General features: G+C 41.0%; 1 protein-coding gene across 1 annotated transcript in view; it reads right to left on the minus strand.

Moving 5' to 3' along the window:
• Window positions 1–23,344, minus strand: part of LOC127583868 (A-kinase anchor protein 13-like) — a 407,302-nt gene that overhangs the window by 361,874 nt on the left and 22,084 nt on the right. Inside the window, 1 exon segment of the mRNA XM_052040262.1 lies at window positions 9,306–9,358. The gene's annotated coding sequence lies outside the window, so the exon portion shown is untranslated.

The raw sequence follows: 23,344 nt of genomic DNA on the forward strand, positions 1-23,344 counted from the left end.
CACCAACCACCCCCCCCCCCCACCCTGATCCAATTGTTGACCTCAACTCTTATTTCAGATCCCCAAAACCCTTGTTACCCATCATCCTAAAATTTTTCCACTTCAAATATATTTAACGATTCATCATCCACGACTTTGGGATGTAGAATTCACAGCTCAAAAAGGACAAATTCATCACCTCAATCTTCAATAGTGAGACTGTGCCCCTTAGAATAGACTGCCCTACCATGGGCAAACATTCTCGTAGTACCCACCATGTCAAGACGCAAGATTCTAACAAGGTTTGACAAGATCACACTTCATTCTTCTAAACTCAAGAATACAGAAAATCTACTTGATCTTTTGTCATAAAATAACCTCTTGATCCCAGGCATCAATCACGTGAACTTTTTCTTCACCTGCCAGCAAGGCAAGTTTCTCCTTCCTTGACTAAGGATATACAATACTCCAGGTATGGCTTCACCTGCATTTCCCCTCCACAGCTCCAATCTTTCCTTTTCAATCATCTAATTAATTTACATTTGAAAACATTTGGTACATGGATAGGAAAGGTTTAGAGGGATAGGGGCCAAACACAGGCAAATGGGACTAGTTTAGATGGGTATCTTGGTTGGTATGGTGAGTTAGGCCGAAAGGCCTGTTTCTTTGACTCTACCACAGTTCCTGCCGTATTTCATTAATTTGTTGAAAGAATACTGCACTTGCTGTGTCAGTAATTAAGCTGCCCAGCTGCTTACAGGAGAAACTATGAAAACCATTGAAAGGGAAGTCCAATGGATTTTAGAACTGGTTAAAAGACCCAAATGCTGGAAATACAAAATAAGTGCACCAATCAATTAGCATCTGAACCAGAACACCAGGTCGACACCCTTCATTAAAAACCTTCTTGCAGAAGGGTCCCAGCTTGAAATGCTAACTATCTTCCTCTCCAAAGCAATTCCTCCTGCTGTGCTTTTCCAGCACATTTGTGTTTTAGCAGTCATTAGCATTGTTTATCAGGCTGTGTCAAGGGACAGCATTTAAGAGCCCCTCTAATGGGCTGCTTTTCTTGGCTCCACTTTGCGAAAAACCTCTACCCTTATAGCAGCAGGTAAACTGGAATTCACAAGGCACAGTCAGCGTGCTGTGGGACAAGAGGCTGTTAACACAAGGGCACAGATAAAGCTGCTACACAGCATCTGGGAACTCCAGAATATTGTACTACAGTAGTAATAATATTCTACAGTAATATGCTATAGGAGTAATATTGTACTACAAATTTGTTTTGTAAAAATGCAATACAATCTTAATAATGGAACATATTGTGTCAATGGATTATTACTTAGTACCAAACAGCACTGCTTAATGATAGCCTCATGAACAAGACAGTGTTGATTGATGCAAAGTCATGGTCAAGCAGTTTATAAAATTAGCCCAAAACAAACACTGGGGAAAGAGACCATAGAAACCATTACAGCACAACTGGAGGGAAAGGGTATAACAACTGGCGGCTGAGGCACATTCTGTCTCGTCACATGGCATTCCCAGATTTTGTCTTCTGGTATGAAAGTGAAAATAGCACAGGCTTAAATCTGCCAATAATCGTGGTTAAGTATAAGTAGTGAACACAATTACTCCGTAGCATGGTAACAATTCACAGACAACGGGAACAGAGTGGTAGAGATGAATTAGAAATGAAATTACAGTGAATAGAGTGGTAAATTGGGAGCAATCACAGTCACAACCACCTCACCATGAACAAGTATATTGGGGAAGGAATGACAGCGGTAACAATTGGAAAAGGGATGCCAATGTGAAGATAGACAATCACTTTTCTTCAATGACAGCACCTCAAACCCACTGACACTTACGGCTCAACAGTACAGGTTAAGATTTCAAAGGACCGCCATTCAGACATCAACCAGCACCTGCTTAATCCAAATGAGAGAGATTCTCAGGAGGGAAAATAAGATCCAGGAGGTTGAGCCATACAGATATTTACAAGATACAGCTGGAAATGCAAAAGGCAAAGAGGATACATTGAATACAAAATAATTTAAATTTGTGTCATTAGTTGAACCACAGCAGGACTGTATACAGATCTGAGCATTTCATAACAGGGATATCACAATCCTGGAAAGAATTTATGATACCAAGCTCAGTGTTACAAAAACAAGGAGAAAATTGTGCTTTTTCTGCCGGAAGAGAGAAGTTCAAGGAGAAACCTAACAGATGTTCAACATAATTGTTTTGGGAGAGTAGTTAGTGAAAGATTGTGCCAGCTGGTTGATGAATTAGTAACAGGAGCCATCGACTCATGATTATTAGAAAAATTTAAAAGGGGAATTAGAGGAATCCCTCCCACACAGAATTGTTAGAAGTACAGAACATTATCTCAAATAGCTATTGAAGCAAGGATTATGAGATTTAAAAAACAGGAAAATGGAGAACAAAGTGATACAAGCAAGGGGCATGGAAATGAGATCACTGTAAGAAAGCTCTTGCTGATGAATAAAGTTCTGACATAATACCTCAATCTTCCTCTGCAGTAGATGCACTTAATTTACAAATCAGCAATCAAGATAAAAAAGGGAAGAATATAAGTGGGGGAGCAGGAGGTTAAAAGAATTGAGAGGAAAGCAAAGTCCAATTGCCTATAATCAAAGATCAGGGATAATCATTGGCCTTTGTCTGCTTCTGACCACTGTATTTTTACGTGTGATAAGCAATGCATGTGGTTGTATGTTCCATTGGCAAGGGAAGAAAACCACATGAAGGAAGTGAGCAATTAGACTGAAGTTAAAAAGTGTACTGTGTTCAGACAAACTTCTATTGCACATCATTTACAGTCTGGTTTCCTTGTACATAAACTGTTTCAGGGAATGAATGATGCTGTTTGTTCTGTCAGTACAACATCACTTTCAGCAGTGCAGTTCAGTTCTTAGAGAGGGGTAGCTCAAGTGCTCAGAATACATTTCCTTCTCCACACCTAACCAAGTAATGAAAGCAAAGCAGCAGAAATCCTTAAATCCAAGAAAGCAAACCTCTCAAACACCAAAATCATTACCTTCTCCCTCAAAAACAAAGGGTATGACAAAGGGACAAACAGTTTTGCTAATACATTGTAACTACTCTCTCCTACCACTTTTAGAAATCAGTCCAATTTTTCTCTGAATGCCAAATTTTTCATCGGTTTTGTAAGCCACTGATGGCCAGAGATAAATTGGGTCATGGTACAAAGAAGAGAGTTTGCTATTGTCTTTAAACCGGTGTAGCGCATTCCAAGTGCATAGTGCATTTATAGTACCTTATCATTTAGTCAACATCTCAGTGTACAATGAACTACACAGAGTTCTATCATGGTTAATCAGGTTAAACATCACTGCCTATTTGGACACACCAAGGTCCCACAAAAGGGAAATGAAAGAATCACCAATTAATCATCCGTGGCACTATTGACGAAAGGCAGAATGTTGGCCACACACCAGCTGAACTCCTTGCACTTTTCCAGTTTGTACCATGGGATTTTTCACCCGGACTTGAGAGACTGATGTATTATTAATAATAGATGAATGAGAGATACTGGGGAAGGGGTCCATTGGCTTGCATAAAGAGCAGCTTTTAAGGAGCAATTTTAAGATGAGGAGGAGATGGTGGGGTTCAGGGATGGAGTTGGAAAGTACAACCACCACTAGTTGATTAATTAAATTCAGAGATGAACAAGTAGAAGAAGTGGAGATGCCCAGTTACCTCAGGATATCAGATGGGTTCAGATAAGTCCATGGGGCAATTTGAAAAGAGATTTTACACTCTTGTTCTTGCTTAACTGGGAACCAGCATAGGTCACCAAGCATAGGGTCAAGGCAGAACAAGACACAGTGGATGTTATGACCTAGGCAGCAGTGTTTTGGATAAACTCAGATTTATGGACAGTAAAACCATGAGTGTGTTGGTACAGTTAAGTCTAGACATATTAAGATATATGTACAAGGGTTTTAGAACCAGGCAAATTAAACAGGGGTAAAGAGGACAACATGACACAGCTGGAAATGGGCACAGACTAGAAATATGAAACTCAATTTGGGGGTCAAATATGGCACCAAGGTTGCAAATTGTTTTGAATAGTCACCAGGGTCAGGGATTGAATCAGTGCCATCCAACTAGGACTTGTTTCCTTCAAGGAGAAGGGTGAAAAAGATGGGCATGAAGCTTTCTCTGAATCTCATTCGAGAGCAAGGGGAAAGTACCAAGGTTGCAGAGGTGAATAATTCCATGAGAGCTCCACGCATCACGGAAATGTCACCGAAACAAGGGCTAGTTATTGAAAAAGAAATACAAGTATAGCACTGAGACACATCTAAACTCATGATCATCCAATAAATGCAACTACTTTTATCCCCCCCCTCACCCTTCCGCCTTCAAAAAACAGAAAGGAAAGAGGCGCTTCAGCCCAACTTGTCCATGCTGACATATCACCACAACAACCAGTCTCTTCAGTCTTTCATATTCCATTGTTTCCTCACCCATCTACCCCTAAAAAGATTGCAAATGCTCCTTTTCTCTTCGCAAGTTATGACACTCAATATTCTTTGAAGCAAGATCGACCATGGCAGTGTCAAATATTTCTAATACTGTCCCTACATAACAAAACTGCACTGCCTGAAACACGACTGGAGTGGGTAAGCATGGAAGGAAGATTGCTCGTCAGTTCATAGGTGACTCTCAAAATACCATATTCACCTTTTACTGCTCATTAATCCTCGATTCAAGGTGGTTTCATTTTAAGTGAGACGTTCACGTGTGACAGACATTACTTACTGCAAAACATCAGAGGCCTCGATTACTCACACGTCAGAACATACATTTGCAACTGATTCGTGTCACCAAAGAAGTTTGGAAGCTGCACTTGTACTTATTAAAAGTAGCCTAAAGGGCAACCTATAACCTCCTGAAACGCAGTAATAAACTATTTCATAGTTGGCTTGACCTCAACTGGCCCATCCACAATTCTGGATGTCTGTTGGTGCAAACAGAGAAATATAGTTTAAACTACAGCAGGAAGTTTACTGGATTTGTCAGACTGAAGTGCTTTGTCATTAAACACATCTAAAGGTTTTGTACCTTGGAACTGAGAGTTTGAAGTGGAGAAATTCTGCCTTCAATTACTTTTCTCGACATGTTATACTTTAGCTTTGAAAGCTCAAGGATGTTTTTACTTCAATAAACTGCCAAAATATGCATCACAAAGGCAAGCATTTAGCAGGTCTCTACTATCAAACAACTGGGACTGATGCAGGGTGGCTAAATCATGACTTACAACCATTCTCTTGTTCAGATAGTTATTTCAAGCAATTAAAATTTCTGTCAGAATTCAATTAACAAGCAAATATTAATTAACCAGCATTTGCTCCCAGCCCAACCACACCTTGACATTTAAATTTCTCATCCTTATTCCAAATTTCCCCATCTTCAACCTCCTCCAGCTCCACAGTTTTAATTGGAAAACCAGTGGTGGTCACATGGTGGCTAAGATGCCATCTCTGGAATTCTCTCTCTGGACAGATACTGTTAACTAGTTACAACTACATCTGAACTACAGTGAAGGGCAAAGGACGAGGGATCAAACAAAAACAAAAAGGGCAGTCAAACTGGACTACTCGATCAGGGAGAAGAGAAATGAAGATTAAGGAAAAGTTGGCTACGAGGTATTGTTAACCGTTTGAACAGTACTATGAAGTGCATAGATTAAAATGTTTGAAATGGTCACAGAGCCGAGACTAGGAGAAGAGGTAAGGAAAACAAGAGCACCGAGTTCTAAAGTAGAACACCTGCACTCCTCTAACTTCAGGCCAATATCTCCAATTGCACCATTACATCAATCTGTACCTCAGCTATTAATAGTTTGTCATCACTCCATACCAAACAGAAATCAGTTTTAAACAAAGACTCCAACAACCAGGAAATGTAGGAAATCTTCAGCTGATGAACCTTAATTTGAGTTGCAGCCCAACAGAATTTAGTAGACAGATGTGCTTCAGCAGAACAAAAGCTTCACTGAAAGAATTACTCACTGAGGAAGTTCTGTACAGCAGCAAAACCACTAACTAGTAAACTCCATGTATAGTGTAAACAAAACTCAATTAGTGAAGAGCTCAGTATTATTAGAAAATTTAGAGTAAGTGCAATCTGTTCCCCATCCAGAATTGGTACCTACCAAGTGCAACTTTTTCCAAAGTCTCTACACGACAAAATTCTTAATGTTTTGCAAAAAGATGAGGTACACAGCAGTGCTGAAGAATCACATGACTTCTGCTGCCCAGCTACTTCCTTTATTCATTTCCAACAACAATGAGCCACCAAGTTCCAACCATCTCTGTTGATTGTCAAACAGCAGAGAGCCCAGAACACATCCATCCTCCCAACGGTGATTTCAGAGACAGAGAGCTCGTTCTCCATGGGATAAAGGGATAAAATAATCTATACCAACAATGCAAATTTGAGAGTTGTAAGTCTGATATACTTACAACTCTCGCAGTTATTTTGCAGCAATAATTATTGGACATATTCCTTATCAGTGAAAACTAACTTGCTTTTCCCTCTTTCACAGTTCTGATAAAGGGTTCCCGACCTGAAACGCCAACTGTTTTTTTCCACAGATGCTGCCTGACCTGTTGAATGTATTCTGCATTTTCTGTTTTATCTCAGTGAGCACTAGGAGCCGAGAAAGTGCAATGAGGTTGTGCCAGATTTTTCTCATAGGCTCCATGCCAAAGTCATGTCATCGCTCGGCTACATGATGTTGGCAAACCATCAAATGCACCATTACCCCTCTCTTAAATTTCATGTGAAATAGTGCGTGCAAGTTCTGTACCATCATGAGCTGCATCGCAGAGGAACAAAATTTGACAGTTCAATTCCATTTCCTTTACCCTTGTGGAGGAGGATCAATATAGGGCATTCAGGATAACGTCAGATGCAACTAACAGCACAAATGCCCAAAATCTTATCTTGTTGTAATATCAGAGTAAACAAAATCTGTAGATGTTACTAACACATGCGAAAGGAAGTCATTCAGCTCATCAGACTTATTCCGATCCCGGTTCTTAACCAGCAAAGGCCCCCTCCGAATCTATCATTCGGGAATACTGTGGCACAATGTTTCTGTTACTGGACTACTAATGTAGAGATGGGGACTACTGATTCAGTGACATTAATTTCACCACTGCAATGAAATAATGAAGAGTCAATAACTGTCAATGTTTTTAAGAAATCGTGAATCCACATAGTTCAAAGATGTTCTTTACCTCAGACTCGGCCAATGTAACTACGGACTTGTAACCACATCGTTGAATCAAATGAAATGTCCTAGCAAGCCAATTGCTTCTGTCACATCATTCTGATGGATTCAAGGTAGCAGCTCACTGCAATCTTCTCAAGGGCGGTAAGGAATGAACAATAACTTATCCTTGCCAGCAAGGGCCCATTCCATGAATGTAGAGAAGATTCTTGCCTGCTGTGATATTATTCCTCAACAAATATTAATCTAATTTCCTCTCACACAATGCTGTTGTTTCTGCTTTAAGTCACCATTGTAAACTATCTACATGAAAACTCGCTCCTCCGATGATACTCCTGGCCCAAATCTGTTACCAATGTAAAAAAACAAATGTTTACTATGTGTTAGTGTGAAAATACTTGTAAGCTCGAAAACCTATTCAAGAGCAGGAAGACTGCACACAATCAGATGTAGTTCTAAAGCTTTTTTTTAAAAAGGTCATAGGAGAAGTGCAACAACTTAAGTGAAGACTTGAGGAATGAGCACATCACAGTGAGAAGTTAGAACACAAAACACCTGTGACTCATTTATCAAAGTGGTTCTCTATTGGCACACCTCTACTTGCACTCACCAATACAAAGATGGAACTTGAGACAGTCTATAAAATAAAATAACCGCAAGAAACATCATCCACCTCGTGATTAATTACCCAGCTCCATTTGTTACTATCGGGCAGCATTTCTGAGTTAACTCCAGTGGAACGGAGACCAGTTTTCCCAGGCACAGTTTATATAAAAAACATTCTAAAAATACTAATGCATTCAGTACTAGCAGATTGAACTGATTGAATTCCTTGCATTAAATCAAAATTTTTATGAATAGGGCTCTATCTAGTATGATTATAGCAATAACCAGCATAGTAAAAGCTTGCAAAACATGCCTTATACTGCAAAGCAGCAAAGTTTCCACTTCTGAGCCATACAATTCACGATGCCCGATTCACCAAAGTCTACGCACAGTTATACCAAATCCAGGAAAACTAACAAACAATCTTTGTTTATTGTTAGGGGAACAAAATGTAAGAAAGTGGATGGGTTATGCCTCTGTTAGCAAGGCATTGTTGAAACCACGCCTAGAGTACTGTGTACAGCATTAGTCTCCTTATTCAAGGAAGGAGATTGATGCATTGGAAGCAGTTCAGAAGTGGTTTACAGGAATAATGGCCAGAGTTGGCAGATTATTTTGTGAGGAAAGGCTGGACAGAGTAGGCTTGAGTGCAGTGTAAGTTATTGCCATCATTTCCACTACCATTTAGAGTGAGAGGGACTTGATTGAAACAGATAGAATCCCAAGGGCTCTTGACAAAATAGATATGGAGAGGATGTTGCCTCGTGGGAGAACGTGGACTGGGGTCACTGACTGAAAATAAGGGTCAACCACTCACAGCACGCTGGGTAAAACTTCTCTCAGAGAGTCACAAGTCTCTGGATCTCTTTCTTAACAAGGTCAGTGGAAACAGTCTTAGATTTTTTTTTTAAGGCACAGATTGATAGATCCTTGATGACAAGGGAATGAAAGATTGCCACAGGTAGAAAGGAATGGAGAGTTGACGTAACAAATCAGTTTGGCCATCACCTTACTAAATGCAGAGCAGGCTCAGCAGGTAGACTGGATTTCTCCAAAACAAGTCTTTTCCTCATTTCCCAGAAAAAAAATTTCAATTCTTTTTTGATCTTTGTTAATCTCATCCTGGGCAATGGTGGTATCACAACAAGCACCATCCCTCCTTGATTAGTTCAAGGTAAACAAGCACAGATTATTGCCACTGTTCATCGCCCAAAGTGTGTGAAGATGCCCTGGTGGTAGCTACAGCCTATCCTCACAATATGGACTGACCACATGGAAGAACAATAGACCCCAACACCAAGTATTCAATACAAGCAAAGAACTCCCGAAGGCCAAGAGAAAATAATGCACCGAGTTAACTGCTAATTACGTTGAAAAGGGAAGAGGAAGGTGGTTAGATTTAAAAACTTTATGGCAAACTTACTCAATGGAAAATCACCAGTCAGATGATGTGTTTCTTCCAAAGTCCACAGTAATCTGGAAAAGATAAAAATTCAAATTTAGGTGTCAAAATAAACATTACTACCAGAGCCCACAGAGACAAATTCTATCAGCAGGTAACAGAGGCGAGGGTGGGTGGAGAATGAGGAGACTGGGGGAAAATGTCTGGAAGAAACCAAAAGATCAAAATACCTAGCCTTTTCATCTCAAAAGTTATGGGCAGCTTTTAAAATTCAAGGCCACGACACTGGTTTGAACAAACACGGAGCATTAGGAGGTACATTTACACCATGCAGGAGAGCAGCCAACAGAAGAGTATCACCATCTACCATTTGAAGGAGGAATTAAAAAAGCTTTTTTATATATTTCAAAAATAAACTTTATTCATAATAAATACATACAAAAGAAGAAACAGTGCAAAACTTTTAAATTCATGGTCAATACATTCAGTAGTGTTAACTTATCTTTTAACACTATAGCACCATTACCACTCACGTGGCCCCCTGGGGTGATACACCTTTTCAACTTTTGATGAGCTTCCCCACCCGACTCAGTCCCTCCACGTGCAGTAGCAGAAGCCCAGACTGTGGTCCTTCCCCACAGAGCATTTGCATTGGGTGCACCAAGCTTCAGTGCGTCCCTCAGCACATACTTCTGCAGCCTGGGATGTGCCAGACGGCAGCATTCCCTAATGGACATCTTGCTGTGTTGGAAGACCAACAAGTTTTGGGCAGCCCAAAGGGCATCTTTCAGAGTTGATGACATTCCTGCAGCACTTGATGTCTGTCCCAGTGTGTCCCTGGGATCAGCCCGTAGATCAGACAACTCTGCTTAACCTGGCAACAAGAGGGAAATATGGTTCCATGACTGGATTGGTTTCACAAGTGGCACCAACCAATCCCACATTTTGATCATTGTAGAAAAGCAGAATCCAATATGTCTTCACCGATTGTCTCTGTAACCCTGCAACTGGATAAACAATGCACAAAGAAACCACCTTGCAATTAGATGAATAGTATGGCAGCAACTCTCAGGAACCTGGGAGCAGTTACACTGCTGTTCCAGCATTGGATGCCATCTTCTCTCAGTGTGCTGAAAGTTAGAGTCAGGGTCATGCAGTACAGAAACAGGCCCTTCGCCCACCACATCTCTACTGACCATCAAGTACGGATCTAAACTCATGCCATTTACCAGCACTTGGTCTGTAGCCATTTATGCCTTGCCTAGGTGCTTATTAAGTGCTGCAAGAGCACCTGCCTCCACACCTTCTCAGACAGTGTTCCAGAGTGCAACCACCCTCAGAGACTTTCAGCCCCCACCCTCAGATCCTCTCTAAACCTCTTACTTCTCATCTTAAACCTGTTCCCTCCAGTGTTAGATGTCTCAGTTTCAGGGGGAAAGTTTCTCAGTATCCACCTTATCCCAGTGCAAGGCCAGAACGTGGGGATTCCAAAATGTGCTAAAAGAACACTGCATTGTTGGGCATATTGAACAACGACCCAAATCTTTCTCGTCAAATAGAGGCGAGAGGTTCTGTAGTTCTTCTTTCAAGAAACACACATTGCAAGTATCTATTGAGCAGACAAAATTCCAATCCAACCATCACCATCAAACCCATTGGATTATTCGTTTTCTAGCTGACCGCTGGGCCAAATTGTGCACAAAATCTGGATTCCCATTTTTTTCTAAATACATCCATCAATTCATTAACCATGAAGCAAGAATATGACGAATCATAGGGTCATCTGAACCAATCACCTCTTTCACATCCCCTTCCTGGTAGTGCTGCCATGTTCTCAAACCCTTAATTCCACCTCTTCCGTTGTTGCCGCATTAGCATTTCTTTGCGCTGCTATACCTTGCACCATTCCATTGTCCTTGTATTTATTATTACCATATATACTGTTTACACTGTAAGCTTCCTGTGAGCAAGGAATTTCACTGGACCCTGGTATACATGACAATAAACTAACCTGAGTTGGAACTTTTGAATCACCTTTTTCTGATGGCGCTGGAGACTAAGCATAATGGAAAGAATGATTCTTTCTTCAATAAATATTTCATGGCACATGAAACAGCAGCTCACTGTCAGCACTATTGAAGTTTAACCAATTTTCAAGGTGAGCAATCATCAAAAAGTGGCGTGTTTGGTCAATTCACGACACCATTTATTATTTGAGAAGCAACTGAAAATTCTATCAAACTCGGTGTCGAGTTAAATCCACTCAAATGATATCAGAAGTTGCTTGGATTTCTTTCTAATTATTTTCAGGGTTTGGCAGTCACTGACAAGGCCCATCTCCAATTCCAGGAGATCCAGCCCAGCTAGCTATGGTACTTGAGGGATACATGTTCAGAATATTGCGAAGAACGACACAGCTCTTTGAAATGTAACCATGGTATGTTTTACATTCACGTGGATAGATTAGTGTCTGAAGGAGACCAGCTCCAGCATTGCAGCACTGAAGCATCAGAGATCACATACTCTTTACACTGGGACTTAAGGCTGGAGATCTGCTCAGGTATAAACATTTAAGACACAACCTGACTAATCCAAACCCAACCCATTCCCAGGGACGTGTCACTGTTACCTTACCCAAATTCAACATCTAATTGGAGTCCCATCAGGTTATGGTCAGCTATCCATGAGCTACTTGACACAGCAACATTCTGGCAGATGAACATACCATTAGGCAAACAAGTCAAGGCAGCAGACAGACTGCTCCAGATTCCACATCCGCAAAAACACAAACCACCGAAGGAACTCATCAGGACCTTGCCCAGATGCAGGGACTTGACCCCAAGCATCAATTCATATATCCCCCTCAGATGCTGCTCAACCTGGTGAGTTCCTCCGTGAGTTTGTTTTTTTGCTTTAAGAGGGAAATTGGGGGGGGGGTGGTGGTACAAAAAAAAAAATCCCCAAAATGTATATGCAACAAAACACAAAATATAATCATGGTCATTTAATACTAAATGCAGTAAATAAAGGTACATGTACGTCTTTACCTCTAAGTGTTATGATTAGGAACAGCAGGAACAATGCTTTAAATACAAAAATACATTAAATACAATCCAGTACATACAATGAGTACAAATGTGTCACAAGGAATTATTGTCAATTGGTAGCTAGGTGTTGAAGCAGTAAACAGTGATCTCATTGTACATGGATAAAGTTCATCGAGTTCCCAATTTACTTGGCATGATATTCAGCATAAGTTGCAATAACCCGAGCGCAAAACCAAAACAATGACCAAGCAAAGACTTTTTACGTTTGCTAATTTTTATCTCCAGTCCCCAGAGTCATGGAACCAACCAACTCTCAACGTAAAACAAGTTTCATGGACCCCATGTAAAGAGTCACCTCGGGACCAGTTATTTCAATCAAGGTCCCCAGATCTGCCAGTGTAAACTTAAAGCTTCTATACTGAACACTTTCCAATTCTTCTGAACAACCAGTACACCGAACAGAGTTAGTTCTAGGGACAGCCTGGGATATGCTCAATGATCCAATGCTCACTCCCCATTCACAATGGGCAAAAATGGAAGGAGACAAGGGAAGGAATATTGCATATTGGTAGGTAGAATCATAGAGCACAGAAACAGATGCTTTGGCCCAACTTGTTCACGTCAACCAAGATGCCCATCTAAGCTCGTCCCATTTGCCTGTGGCTGACCCATATCCCTCTAAAGCAAAGAGGTAAAAAAAAGGCAAGTAAACCATTGTTTGAGGAGAGAAGGCCCAAAGGCTGTTCATCAGTTCAACCACCTCCAACACTGGGCAGTCTCACCAAACTTCAGGATTCCAATCAAAATTGTAGAATTATTACAGCATTCGGCCCAGAGGTAGTTTTCTGTCTGTGGAAGGAAACTCAGAAATGAACAACCAGTTCAACAACCTTGGACTAACAAGAGAACAAGCACGTATGTTGAAGGACAGCAAAGAATCTGCTGGAGGAACTCAGCAGGTCGTGCAGTATCTGTGTGTGTGTGGGGGGGGGGGAAACTGTCGATGCTTCGGGTCAAAACCCTGCACATCAGGCTGAGAAACGTTGACAATTCCTTTCCTCCCACAGATGCTGCTTGACCTGCTGAGCTCCTCCAGTTTGTTGCTCCATATTCCAGCATCTGCGGTCTCTTTTGTCTCCAAGAAATTTCACATCTGGTGGTAAACCTGAAACCCTGCATCAGGACATGAGAAAGACAGCAAGATTTGATTTACTTAATTGAACATTTTTGGCAATAGTGGATTAATGGTGTTGCTTATGTGAAACAGACTTTAAAAAGGCATTTAAAAGGAAAATAGGCTTGAGGGAACTAGCTGACCACATGAATTTGGTCATTGTAGCATTGGTACAAGTTTGGTCAGGCCCAGAGAGTTGCACTAAATTAGATTGTATGTCCTCTACAATTTGGAAGTAGTCAATGATTTTCTCCCAAGTTTCAACAGTTTCAACAGTAGGACCTCTGCTGTTTTTGATATACATCACTGATCTGGACTTGCAGGGAATACTTCTTGGCTTCTGCAGATACCAAAACTCAGTAGTGTTGCAAACAGAGAGAACTTAGATCGACCAGTAGAACGTTGACAAGATTCAAGACAGAAAATTGGTGGGAAGGGCGAGTAAAGACCACGTGCTTTATGGTGTAATTTTTAATTGGGGGTAGGAACAAGAAACAACAGTCCTCCACACAACCCTCCAAAGTCCTGGCTAATCTCCCACTTCAGCTCCATTCCCACTTCCCCATCTAATCCTCATATCCCTGGATTCTAAAAGTCTATCAACTTCAGAAAAGATAAATACAAGCCTTGGCAACCATTCAACTGAAAACGTGCAACCAGCACATAAACCAGCAGCACTGGTGACATATAAGTGAGCTTCTGCTGTCTGTGGTCAAAGTCACAAGAAACTGCTTGTGAAATTTTGTGGATCTATAATTTTAACTGATACGATAGGGGTGATTAAAATTATTAATATGTCACTGATTACAGAGTTAGGGTATGCAGGAATAAAGGCTCCCTCCCCCCCCCCCCCCCCCCCATTGCTAGAACTTCAATTGTTACCACAAGTACCACATCCAAACAGCAAGGATGGTCAGCTGTCACCACAACAGCACGATTATTTTTAATGGAAAGGAAAGTCAACTCATGAGAAGGCTGTTTATCCAGTTAGAGCACTCCAGCTCTCAACAGCATCTGTTTCCATAGTCTCTGCAATTTGACACTGTAGATTCTGCAAGTATGTAAATACTGGCTGTAGTGTATTCTGGGTTCCTCTGAACTGGTTGACAGCTGAACATCACTTTCATTCACTTAAACATTGAGCATCGAGTAAAATTCAACTGTTTGAGACATGGTGAAAGATTGTTTCAATGATTAACGATGTGACACAGTCGTCAAACCAATGACTAGCTTTAGAAAGGAACGGTTACCATAGCCATTAGACACACACTTGAAAGGCCAAAATATTTGAAGTAAATTTGCTTCAATTTGTTTTGAGCTCTCAGAATAGGATATTAGTACTACAAAATAGAGCACTTTAGCCAATCCAGTCAGACACAACCTGAAATAAGAAAATGATGGATAAACTCAGTTGGATCCCTGGCCTAAAATATTAATCATTTCTCTTTCCATGGATACTACTTAACTTGCCGAGTTTTTACAGCATGCCTGTTTCTTCTCCCCCAGATTTCTTATGTCTGCAGTTTTGTTTTACAGACACAAACCAAGTTCCTTATGTGCTGCACCAAACCTTATACTTGCATGGCAAGTCTAGGAATAATGCCTCTGTGGCATTGTTGTGCCACATTCCATTTGACACTCTGTTCTTATTCTGACTGCTCTTGAGAAGGACAGTTTGGCACCAAAAGCTCCAGCCCAGCAAACATTTCAGAGCAAGGAGCCTTCAAGCACAGAAGCAAGTCATTCAGCCCAATGAGTTGATATCAACATTTACCCTCCACACTTTCCTCCCCCAACTCCACTTCATCTCACCCTATGTATCCACAATTCCTTTTCCCTATATGTTTATTCTTTTACTGAAATGCAGCAATTAATCACTGAGTTACACATTCAAATCACAGGTTGAGATCTCCTGATTTCCCTGTTTTATTTAAGGACCATGTTGTATTTTACAACTCCAGTTTTGGTTGCTTGCAAGTGGAATTATTTTATCTCATGATACCACATCTTTCATTAACCTCCCCCACCCACAATATCCTTCATCTCTTCCAGACCAAGAAAGACTGGCTTGTATTCACTTGAGTTAAGAACAAGAGCCAATATAATTGTAAAACCAGCTTCTAACATAGATTGACAGAGCAGATGTTGCGAGATGGTTTCCTCTGTTTGGTATCCATGGATTATGTTGGTATTAGATCCAGCAGAATCACTCAGGCCAAGGTAAAACAACAGTACATTCTTTATTAAGGAGACCCATTCTGAAACCAATACTACAATGTATCAAGACTATACCATGGGTACACTCAGTTTGGAAATATACACTTATTACACTGCTTCCCCTTTGAAAATATAAACTCCATGCAACCAATGAGGACACAAGACATTCTGCAGCCAATTAACATTTACACCTACAAATTTAAACAGTCATAGTTAGACATGTGGCCAATTATCAATTCAGTCTATCTCCCTGTATACTAAGTCATAAACAGCAAGTTGAACATCTGAGATGTTCACTTAGGTGACTTAGTAATCACCTCTTCATATACATCTTGTGTGCACATGGCAAAGAATCCTTTTCTATAATTGATCTTATAACAAACATCTTCATAATTGCAAGCATAATTTATTAGTTGCTCCAGATCACCATCTTACTATCACCTATATGCAATACACAATGTACAAAGCATCTAATAACTAAGTATAATTGTGCTTGTTGCTGTTGTTAAGTGTTTGGCACACTATCAAGTCCAATAATCTTACAGGTAACAGTCACTGTTTTTTAGCAGCCTCTCCCCCTTTGGCTTCACTTCACATCCCAACTTTATTCTTTCCCTATGATCATATTATTCATAGGATCATATGAATGAGCTGTTAATAACTCAGCCCCACAAGCTTGCTCCCCCATTTAATATCATAGCAGATCTGATTACAACCTTAACTTCAGATTCCCAACTACCTGAAATAATCTTTCACTTGCTCATTTATCAAGAATATATCCACCTTTGCCTGAAAAATAGTCAGATTATGCTTCCACCACCTTTTAACAAAGAGTTCCGAAGGTTCAAAATGTCTCATCTGTATCTTAAATGGATAACCTTTTTTTTCCTTAAAAACAGTAGTTCCAGATCCTCTTGCAGGCAGAAACATCCTCCCCACATCGACCATCAAGATGCTCAGCATCCTCTGACTCCAATCAAGTAACCCATCACTCTGAAATCCAGCAATTACAAGCCTAGCCTGTTCATTGTTTCCTTGCAAATTAGCCTACCCATTCCCAAGCGGGGAGGTTATGCTTCAGTCAGAGGGTATTGGTGAGACCACATCTGAAGGACAATGCACAATATTAGAATCATTATTTAAGCATTGATGTAAGTGTGTTGGAAGCCATTCAGAGAAGGAAACTGTCAAGTAAACGAACACATTAACATCCTTCCTTAAATAAGGAGACATTATACAGTCCTCCAGATGTGGTCTAACCAGTGCCCCATGACCTCTCGATCTTTTATATTCAAATCCCGTCACAATTTTGTTAGCTTTCCTAACTACTTGGCTGACTGGCCTTTCCTGAATCACACACAAGGACATGTTCCACTTCAGAGATCCACAATCCCTTTGGATAACCTGCTTTTATTTTTTCCCTCTGCCGAAAAGGATCATTTCATATTTTCCCACATTACGCTCCATTTTCCAGATCTTTGCCCACTCACTTGTCTACATCCCTTTGTAGCCTCCTTACATCCTCTTCACAACTTTCTTACCCGGAAGACTGTAGAGTAATTGCATTCAAAACAGATTGATAAATGTCTGGACATAAGATTTCTTTATTAGTTACATGTACATTGAAACACACAGTGAAATGCATCTTTTTGCGTAGAGTGTTCTGGGGGCAGCCCGCAAGTGTCGCCACGCTTCTGGCGCCAACATAGCATGCCCACAACTTCCTAACCTGTACTTTCTTTGCAAAGTGGGAGGAAACCCACGCGGACACAGGGAAAACGTACAAACTCCTTACAGACAGCTGCTGGAATTGAACCCGGGTTGCTCGCACTGTAAAGCATTAAGCTAACCGCTGCACTACCGTGTCTGCCATGAAGGGAAGCAAGCGATTTGGGAACACTGCTGAAAACAGCACTGAGGTAGAAGACCAGCCATGACCTGACTGAGTAGTGGAGCAGGCTCGTGGATGGGCTGCACCTGCTCACACCTCTGATGTTTTTATCTTCTTTGAGTCATCTTCACACTGAGCAGCCATATTCTTGGTGCCTTCATCCAAGTTAATTCTGAAAATTGTAAAATGTTGCAGCTCCGGTCTCTGTGGTGCTCCACTCATTACAGTTTGCCAACCCGAAAAAGACAGCGGAGACCAAGGGTAGACCTGATAGAAGTTTAAAAGATTGAGAGACACAGACAGCTGGCATCTTTTTCCCCAGGGTCGGAATGTCTAGAGGTCATGCAATTAAGATGGGGTGGAGGAGTTCAAAGATATGCAGGGCAAGTTTTTTTCACTACACACACACACACACACACACACACACACACACACACACACAGAGTGGTGGGTGCTGCCAGAGATGGTGGTAGAGGCAAATACAAGAGGCATCTAAGATGTGCAGAGAATGGAGGGATATGGACATTGTGTAGGCAGAAGGTTTAGTTCAGATAGGCATTTAATTACTAGTTCAAATGGTTCGGCACAACATTGTGGGCAGAAGGGCCTGTACTGTTCTATATTCTATCTCCTTTGACCCATTTATGCCTATGGTTTCCTGTTAGCCCATTTACACCAATATGCTATCTCCAGCACTATAACAACTTGTATTCCATTATAAAATGCCGACTGTTTCCATCGTCAGCCAGTCTTCTCTCCCCCACACCATGAGTTTTTATTTCCTGCAATAACATTTGGTGCAGTATCTTTTAGAAATGCAGGTATAATTTGTCCACTGGATCCCTTTATCCACAGCATGTCACTTCTGCAAACTAATCAAACAATTTCTTTCATAAATCGTGGAATGAGCAGGCCATCTCACAAGAAAATATTGAACAGGATAGGCTTGCAATTGCTGATTTTAGAGAAGCAAGGATCTTAACAGGGCGGATGTGGCGAGAATATGGAAGTATTGTTATATTGTACAGAGTGTTGTTGAGGCCACATCTGGAGTACTGAGCAGAGCTTTGGCCCCCTTATTTAACAAAGGATATACTGGTATTGGATGTATCCGTGAGTTTCACTAGGTTACTTCCTGGGATAAGAGGGTTGTTCTATCACAAGATGCTAAAGAAGTTTGATCAATATTCTTTGGCGTTTAGAAGAAGGGGTGATAATACTGAAACATACAAGATCCTGAAGGGCCATCATGTTTTGGGATGTTTTCACAGTGGGAGAGGCTCAAACAAGGAGTCATGGTTACAAGATTAGGAGATGGTAATTTTAAACCAAATTGCATGGGAACTTCTCACAAAGGGTAGCTAATCCCTGTACCCTAGAAGGCTGTGGATGCTAGATCACTGGAGGTACTTAGGGAGAATTACATTTCTTAAAGATAGGGGAATTGAAGCCTGGAGGGAACTGGCAAAAAAAATAGTTGAGGTCTATAGTAGATAAACCAGGATAATATTGAATAGTAGGGAAAGCAGCCTTCTCCTGCTATTCTAACCTGTGGTGCCCAGAACTGGACAATACTTCAACTGTGACTAAACTGACGTTTTATAAAATTTGTGGCTTGGGCTCTGCCTCCACCAGAATACACCACCTATAATCCTCTCACATATCATTACGTCCCTTGTTTCCTCCTCAGAATCCCAACAATAAGGAATGTATTCAGGGAGAATGGCCAAGTCTGTTGGTACTTCATGCTTTCCAACCTCTCACACATCCATTCCCACATCTTCCTCACTTGGCCTGCTCCCAGAGGACCAGGTTGTCCAGCTTTCTTCACACCAGTTCCATGTCTCTGGCTGCTCTCTTAAACAGAAATCATCACCGGTGTTAACTATTGGTTCATTTGGTGCTTCTCCAAGAAACGTCACTCACACTAAAAAGTAAAGCCAACATTGCAGAGAGGGCAGTCACTCTCAATTAAAAAGCAGCACTACTCTCAACATAACAGTTCTGTTCTTTAATAAACACTTGCACCAAACTCCTGCTGAAAAGTTCAAAACTTAGGAGGTAAGGTCTCAGGAGAAGGGGTCAGCCTCTCAGAGCAGAGAATAGAAGAAATGTTTAGAATTATCTATGCCAGAAGCTCTGTTGTTAAACAACATAGACCAAGATGGATAAATAGAAAAATAAAATCAAAGAAATTACAGATGCTGGAAATCTGAAATAAAAAAATGTTGGAAACAGTCAACAGGTCAGGCAACATCTGTGGATGGAGAAACAGATGTGATGTCTCAGGCTGAAGACCCTTCGGAAGAGGTGAATAGATTTTCAGACACGCAGAGAATTAAGTGACAGGCGGGTCAAACAGGAATGTGGATGCAACACTGGATCGGCCGAGATCTTGTTGAACAATGCAACAGGCTGGAGGCCAGGTGGATACATTTTAAAAAAAAATGTTCATGTTTATAGGGTTAATAGTCAACCCATCATCCAAGCAAGTGACAGTTGACCATGGCCAAGAGGTTAATTGGTAAACCATGAGGGAGGAGGAAGAACTGTATTTTACTGGGATATTAAAATACTTTCACGCAGGATGGTTAGGGCTGAAATCACAAATTGCTAAATTGGAACTTTGCTTTCAAATAAAATCTAATCGGAAGTTTCCTGTTAGCTTGTCCAAGTTTGGACTAAAGCTACATTTCTGGACCCATTACTGAAGAACTGTGCAACAAATCTGGAAAAGGAATGCAGAGGTCATGGGTGATAGGAAACCCACAGTTCCTTTCTAACATAACCCAAATGGTTTGCCCAACTTCAAGTTCAAGGAACAGGTTTCTGGTGTTTCACAGATCAAAAAGGTATAATTGGGGACATAAAAAAAAATCAAGGCTTCATTACATCATCAGTTTATTATACATGTAAATTGGCAAGAACACACATTTCAACCATGCAAAAGGCTCTCCAAGATATGGTTTACACCCAAGAAACCCATAAAGCTAAGCAGTTTAGAAAAAACAATTGGTACAGTTCAGGTCCAGTACCATCAATACAACTCAACTGTGAAAACAGGGTTCAAAGTCCGATGTTGCACTTCCCTCAGACCTGAACATAGGGTCTTCAGGTCTGTGGGGGAGCAGAGAGAAACAAGCAGTTAGTCAAACATTTAATCAAAATGGCACCATTTTAAATATAGAACTATAAAGGAAATGTAATAAAATATTGACAATGTCTAAAAGCCATCTCAATCTAATTTCATCACGCATCTGCCTTGTTAAGCTACAGAGAGTGAGAGCAACAATTTTTATTAAGGGAAACTAGCCAAGCAGCAAATTCCCACGTCACTATGTAGATGCGGTGTCAGAGACTTGGTGTGAAGAAATTATAGCTTCTTCGAACTGTAAATTAGCTCCCTCAAAAATCTTTCCCACAGAGCAAGATTAACATGATAGCTTCCATCTAATACCCACTGACCAGCTGGAACAGTATGGTGAGAGAAGTCAAATGTGTAACTCTAAACCATTAATAATAAAGGAATTTACAGAGTTTATCCTCTAACCAAGATAGGCTCCGAAAAATATTTTCAGTTTCCTTAATCTGTACAATGTATCTCAAAACCACATTGCAAGTATTGCAATGACAGCACAGACCAAAAAAATCAAGTGATTCACTAACAGGGAATCCTGTGAAATTTCCTTCTAATGCTCTGAATTGCAGAGTTTGCAAAAACATCAATTTATATGTCATAAGTCACACAGCATGGAAACACACCCTTCGGCCCAACTGGTCCACGACGACCAAGATTCCCATCTAAGCTAGTCCCATTTTCCCGTGTTTGGTCCATATCCCTCCAAACTGTTCCAATCCAAGTACCTTTTAAATGTTGTTAATGTACCTGCCTCAACCACTTCCTCTGGCAGCTCATTCCATATACTGACCACTCTCTGGGCTGAAGAAGTTGCCCCTCACGTTCCTATTAAATCTCTCCCCTTAAACCTATGCCCTCTAGTTCTTGATTCCCCAACCCCAGGAAAAAGACTGTGCATTCACCCTATCTCTGCCCCTCATGATTTTATACACCTCTACAAGATCACCGTTCATTCTCCTATGCTCCATTGAAAAGAGTCCCAACCTGCTCAAACCTCTCTCCATAACTCAGTCCCTCGAGTCCTGACAAAATCCTCGTAAATCTCCTCTGCACTCTTTCCAACTTAATGGCATGTTTTCTACAGCAGTGTGACCAAAACTGAACACAATATTCCAAATGTGGCCTCAATGTCTTTGTATTTGATCACACTGAATGATATGGTCAGAATTACACAATAACAGATGAGAAAAGGCAATTGCAGCTTAATCCTCCAGCATGGGCAGAAAGAGCTATGCATTTCTTTAATTCTGTGCAATAAAGAATTATTGATGCCTAAAGCAGACAGCACCCTGCCTCAGTTGGGAGCACTCTTGCCTCAGGTCAGAAAGGTTAAAAACACCACGAGTAACAGCACATACTGAGGGTGTGCTGCACTGTCAGTGATACGAAACTCAAGGCCTCATTTGTTCTGATAGTTAAAGCAAAGGAGGTGGAGGGGCTACGTGCTAGAAGTTTATACTATTATAAGAGGCACAGATTGAGTTGTCTCCCACCTCCCCCCCCCCCACACGGTGGGAACGTCAAATACTTGAGGGCATAAGTTTATGGTGAAAGGTGGAAAGTTGGAAAGTTGAAAGGAGATGTGCAAGGTAAGTTTGTGTATTGCTGAGTGGCAGGTGCCTGTAATGCACTATCAGGGGGTGGTGGAAGCAGATATGATAGTGACGTTTAGAGACATTTAGATCACAGGATCACAAGGCAAAGGAGCAGTAATAGGCCATTCAGCCCATCGAGTCTGCTCCACCACTTCACCATGAGCTAAACTATTCTCCCATCTAGCCCCAATTCCCGGTCTTTTCCTCATATCCCTTGATACCCTAACTAATTAGATACCTATCAATCTCCTCCTTAAACACCCTCAATGATCGGGCCTCCACAGCTGTATGTGGCAAAAGAATTCCATAAATCCACCACCCTCTAGCTAAAGAAATTTCTCCTCATTTGTTTTAAATGGGTACCCTCTAATTCTAAGACTGTGCCCCCTTGTCCTGGACTCACCCACCAAGGGAAACGGCTTAGCCACATCTACTCCGTCCAATCCTTTCAACGTTCAAAATGTTTCTAACAGACAAACATATGGGAATAGATCACGTGTAGGCAAATAGGATTAGTCCATTTTGGTGTCGTGGACAGCACAGAAAGCATGGGATGAAAGGCATATTCCTGTGCTGTACTGTTCTATGTCCTGTTCAGTGATTACTGGGGGTTTGAATAGATGAGAGTGCAATGAAGGTTCAATGAATTCCTGGGGTGGGATCAAGATTCTGCTCTACGAGGAGAGATTAAGCAGGCTGCTCTCCAGAATATGGAAGAATGAGAGGGGATCTCAGTGAAACAGAATTCTTATGTAGCTTAACACAGTAAATGCAGGGATAACGTTTCTCTTGACTGGAGTGTCTTGCAACCATGACCACTGGTTTTGAAGTAATGTGTTCACAATCAGGACTGAGACAAGAAGAAATTTCTTCAATTAATATTTGGAATTCTCAACATAAAATGGCAATGGAGGCTTAGTCACCAAGCACATTCAAAACAGTTTAATAGATTATTGGATACAAAGTAAATCACAGGATAGGAGGTTAGTGCAGGAAA

This window comes from Pristis pectinata, chromosome 28 (genome assembly GCF_009764475.1).
Source record: "Pristis pectinata isolate sPriPec2 chromosome 28, sPriPec2.1.pri, whole genome shotgun sequence".
Classification (NCBI taxonomy): domain Eukaryota; kingdom Metazoa; phylum Chordata; class Chondrichthyes; order Rhinopristiformes; family Pristidae; genus Pristis; species Pristis pectinata.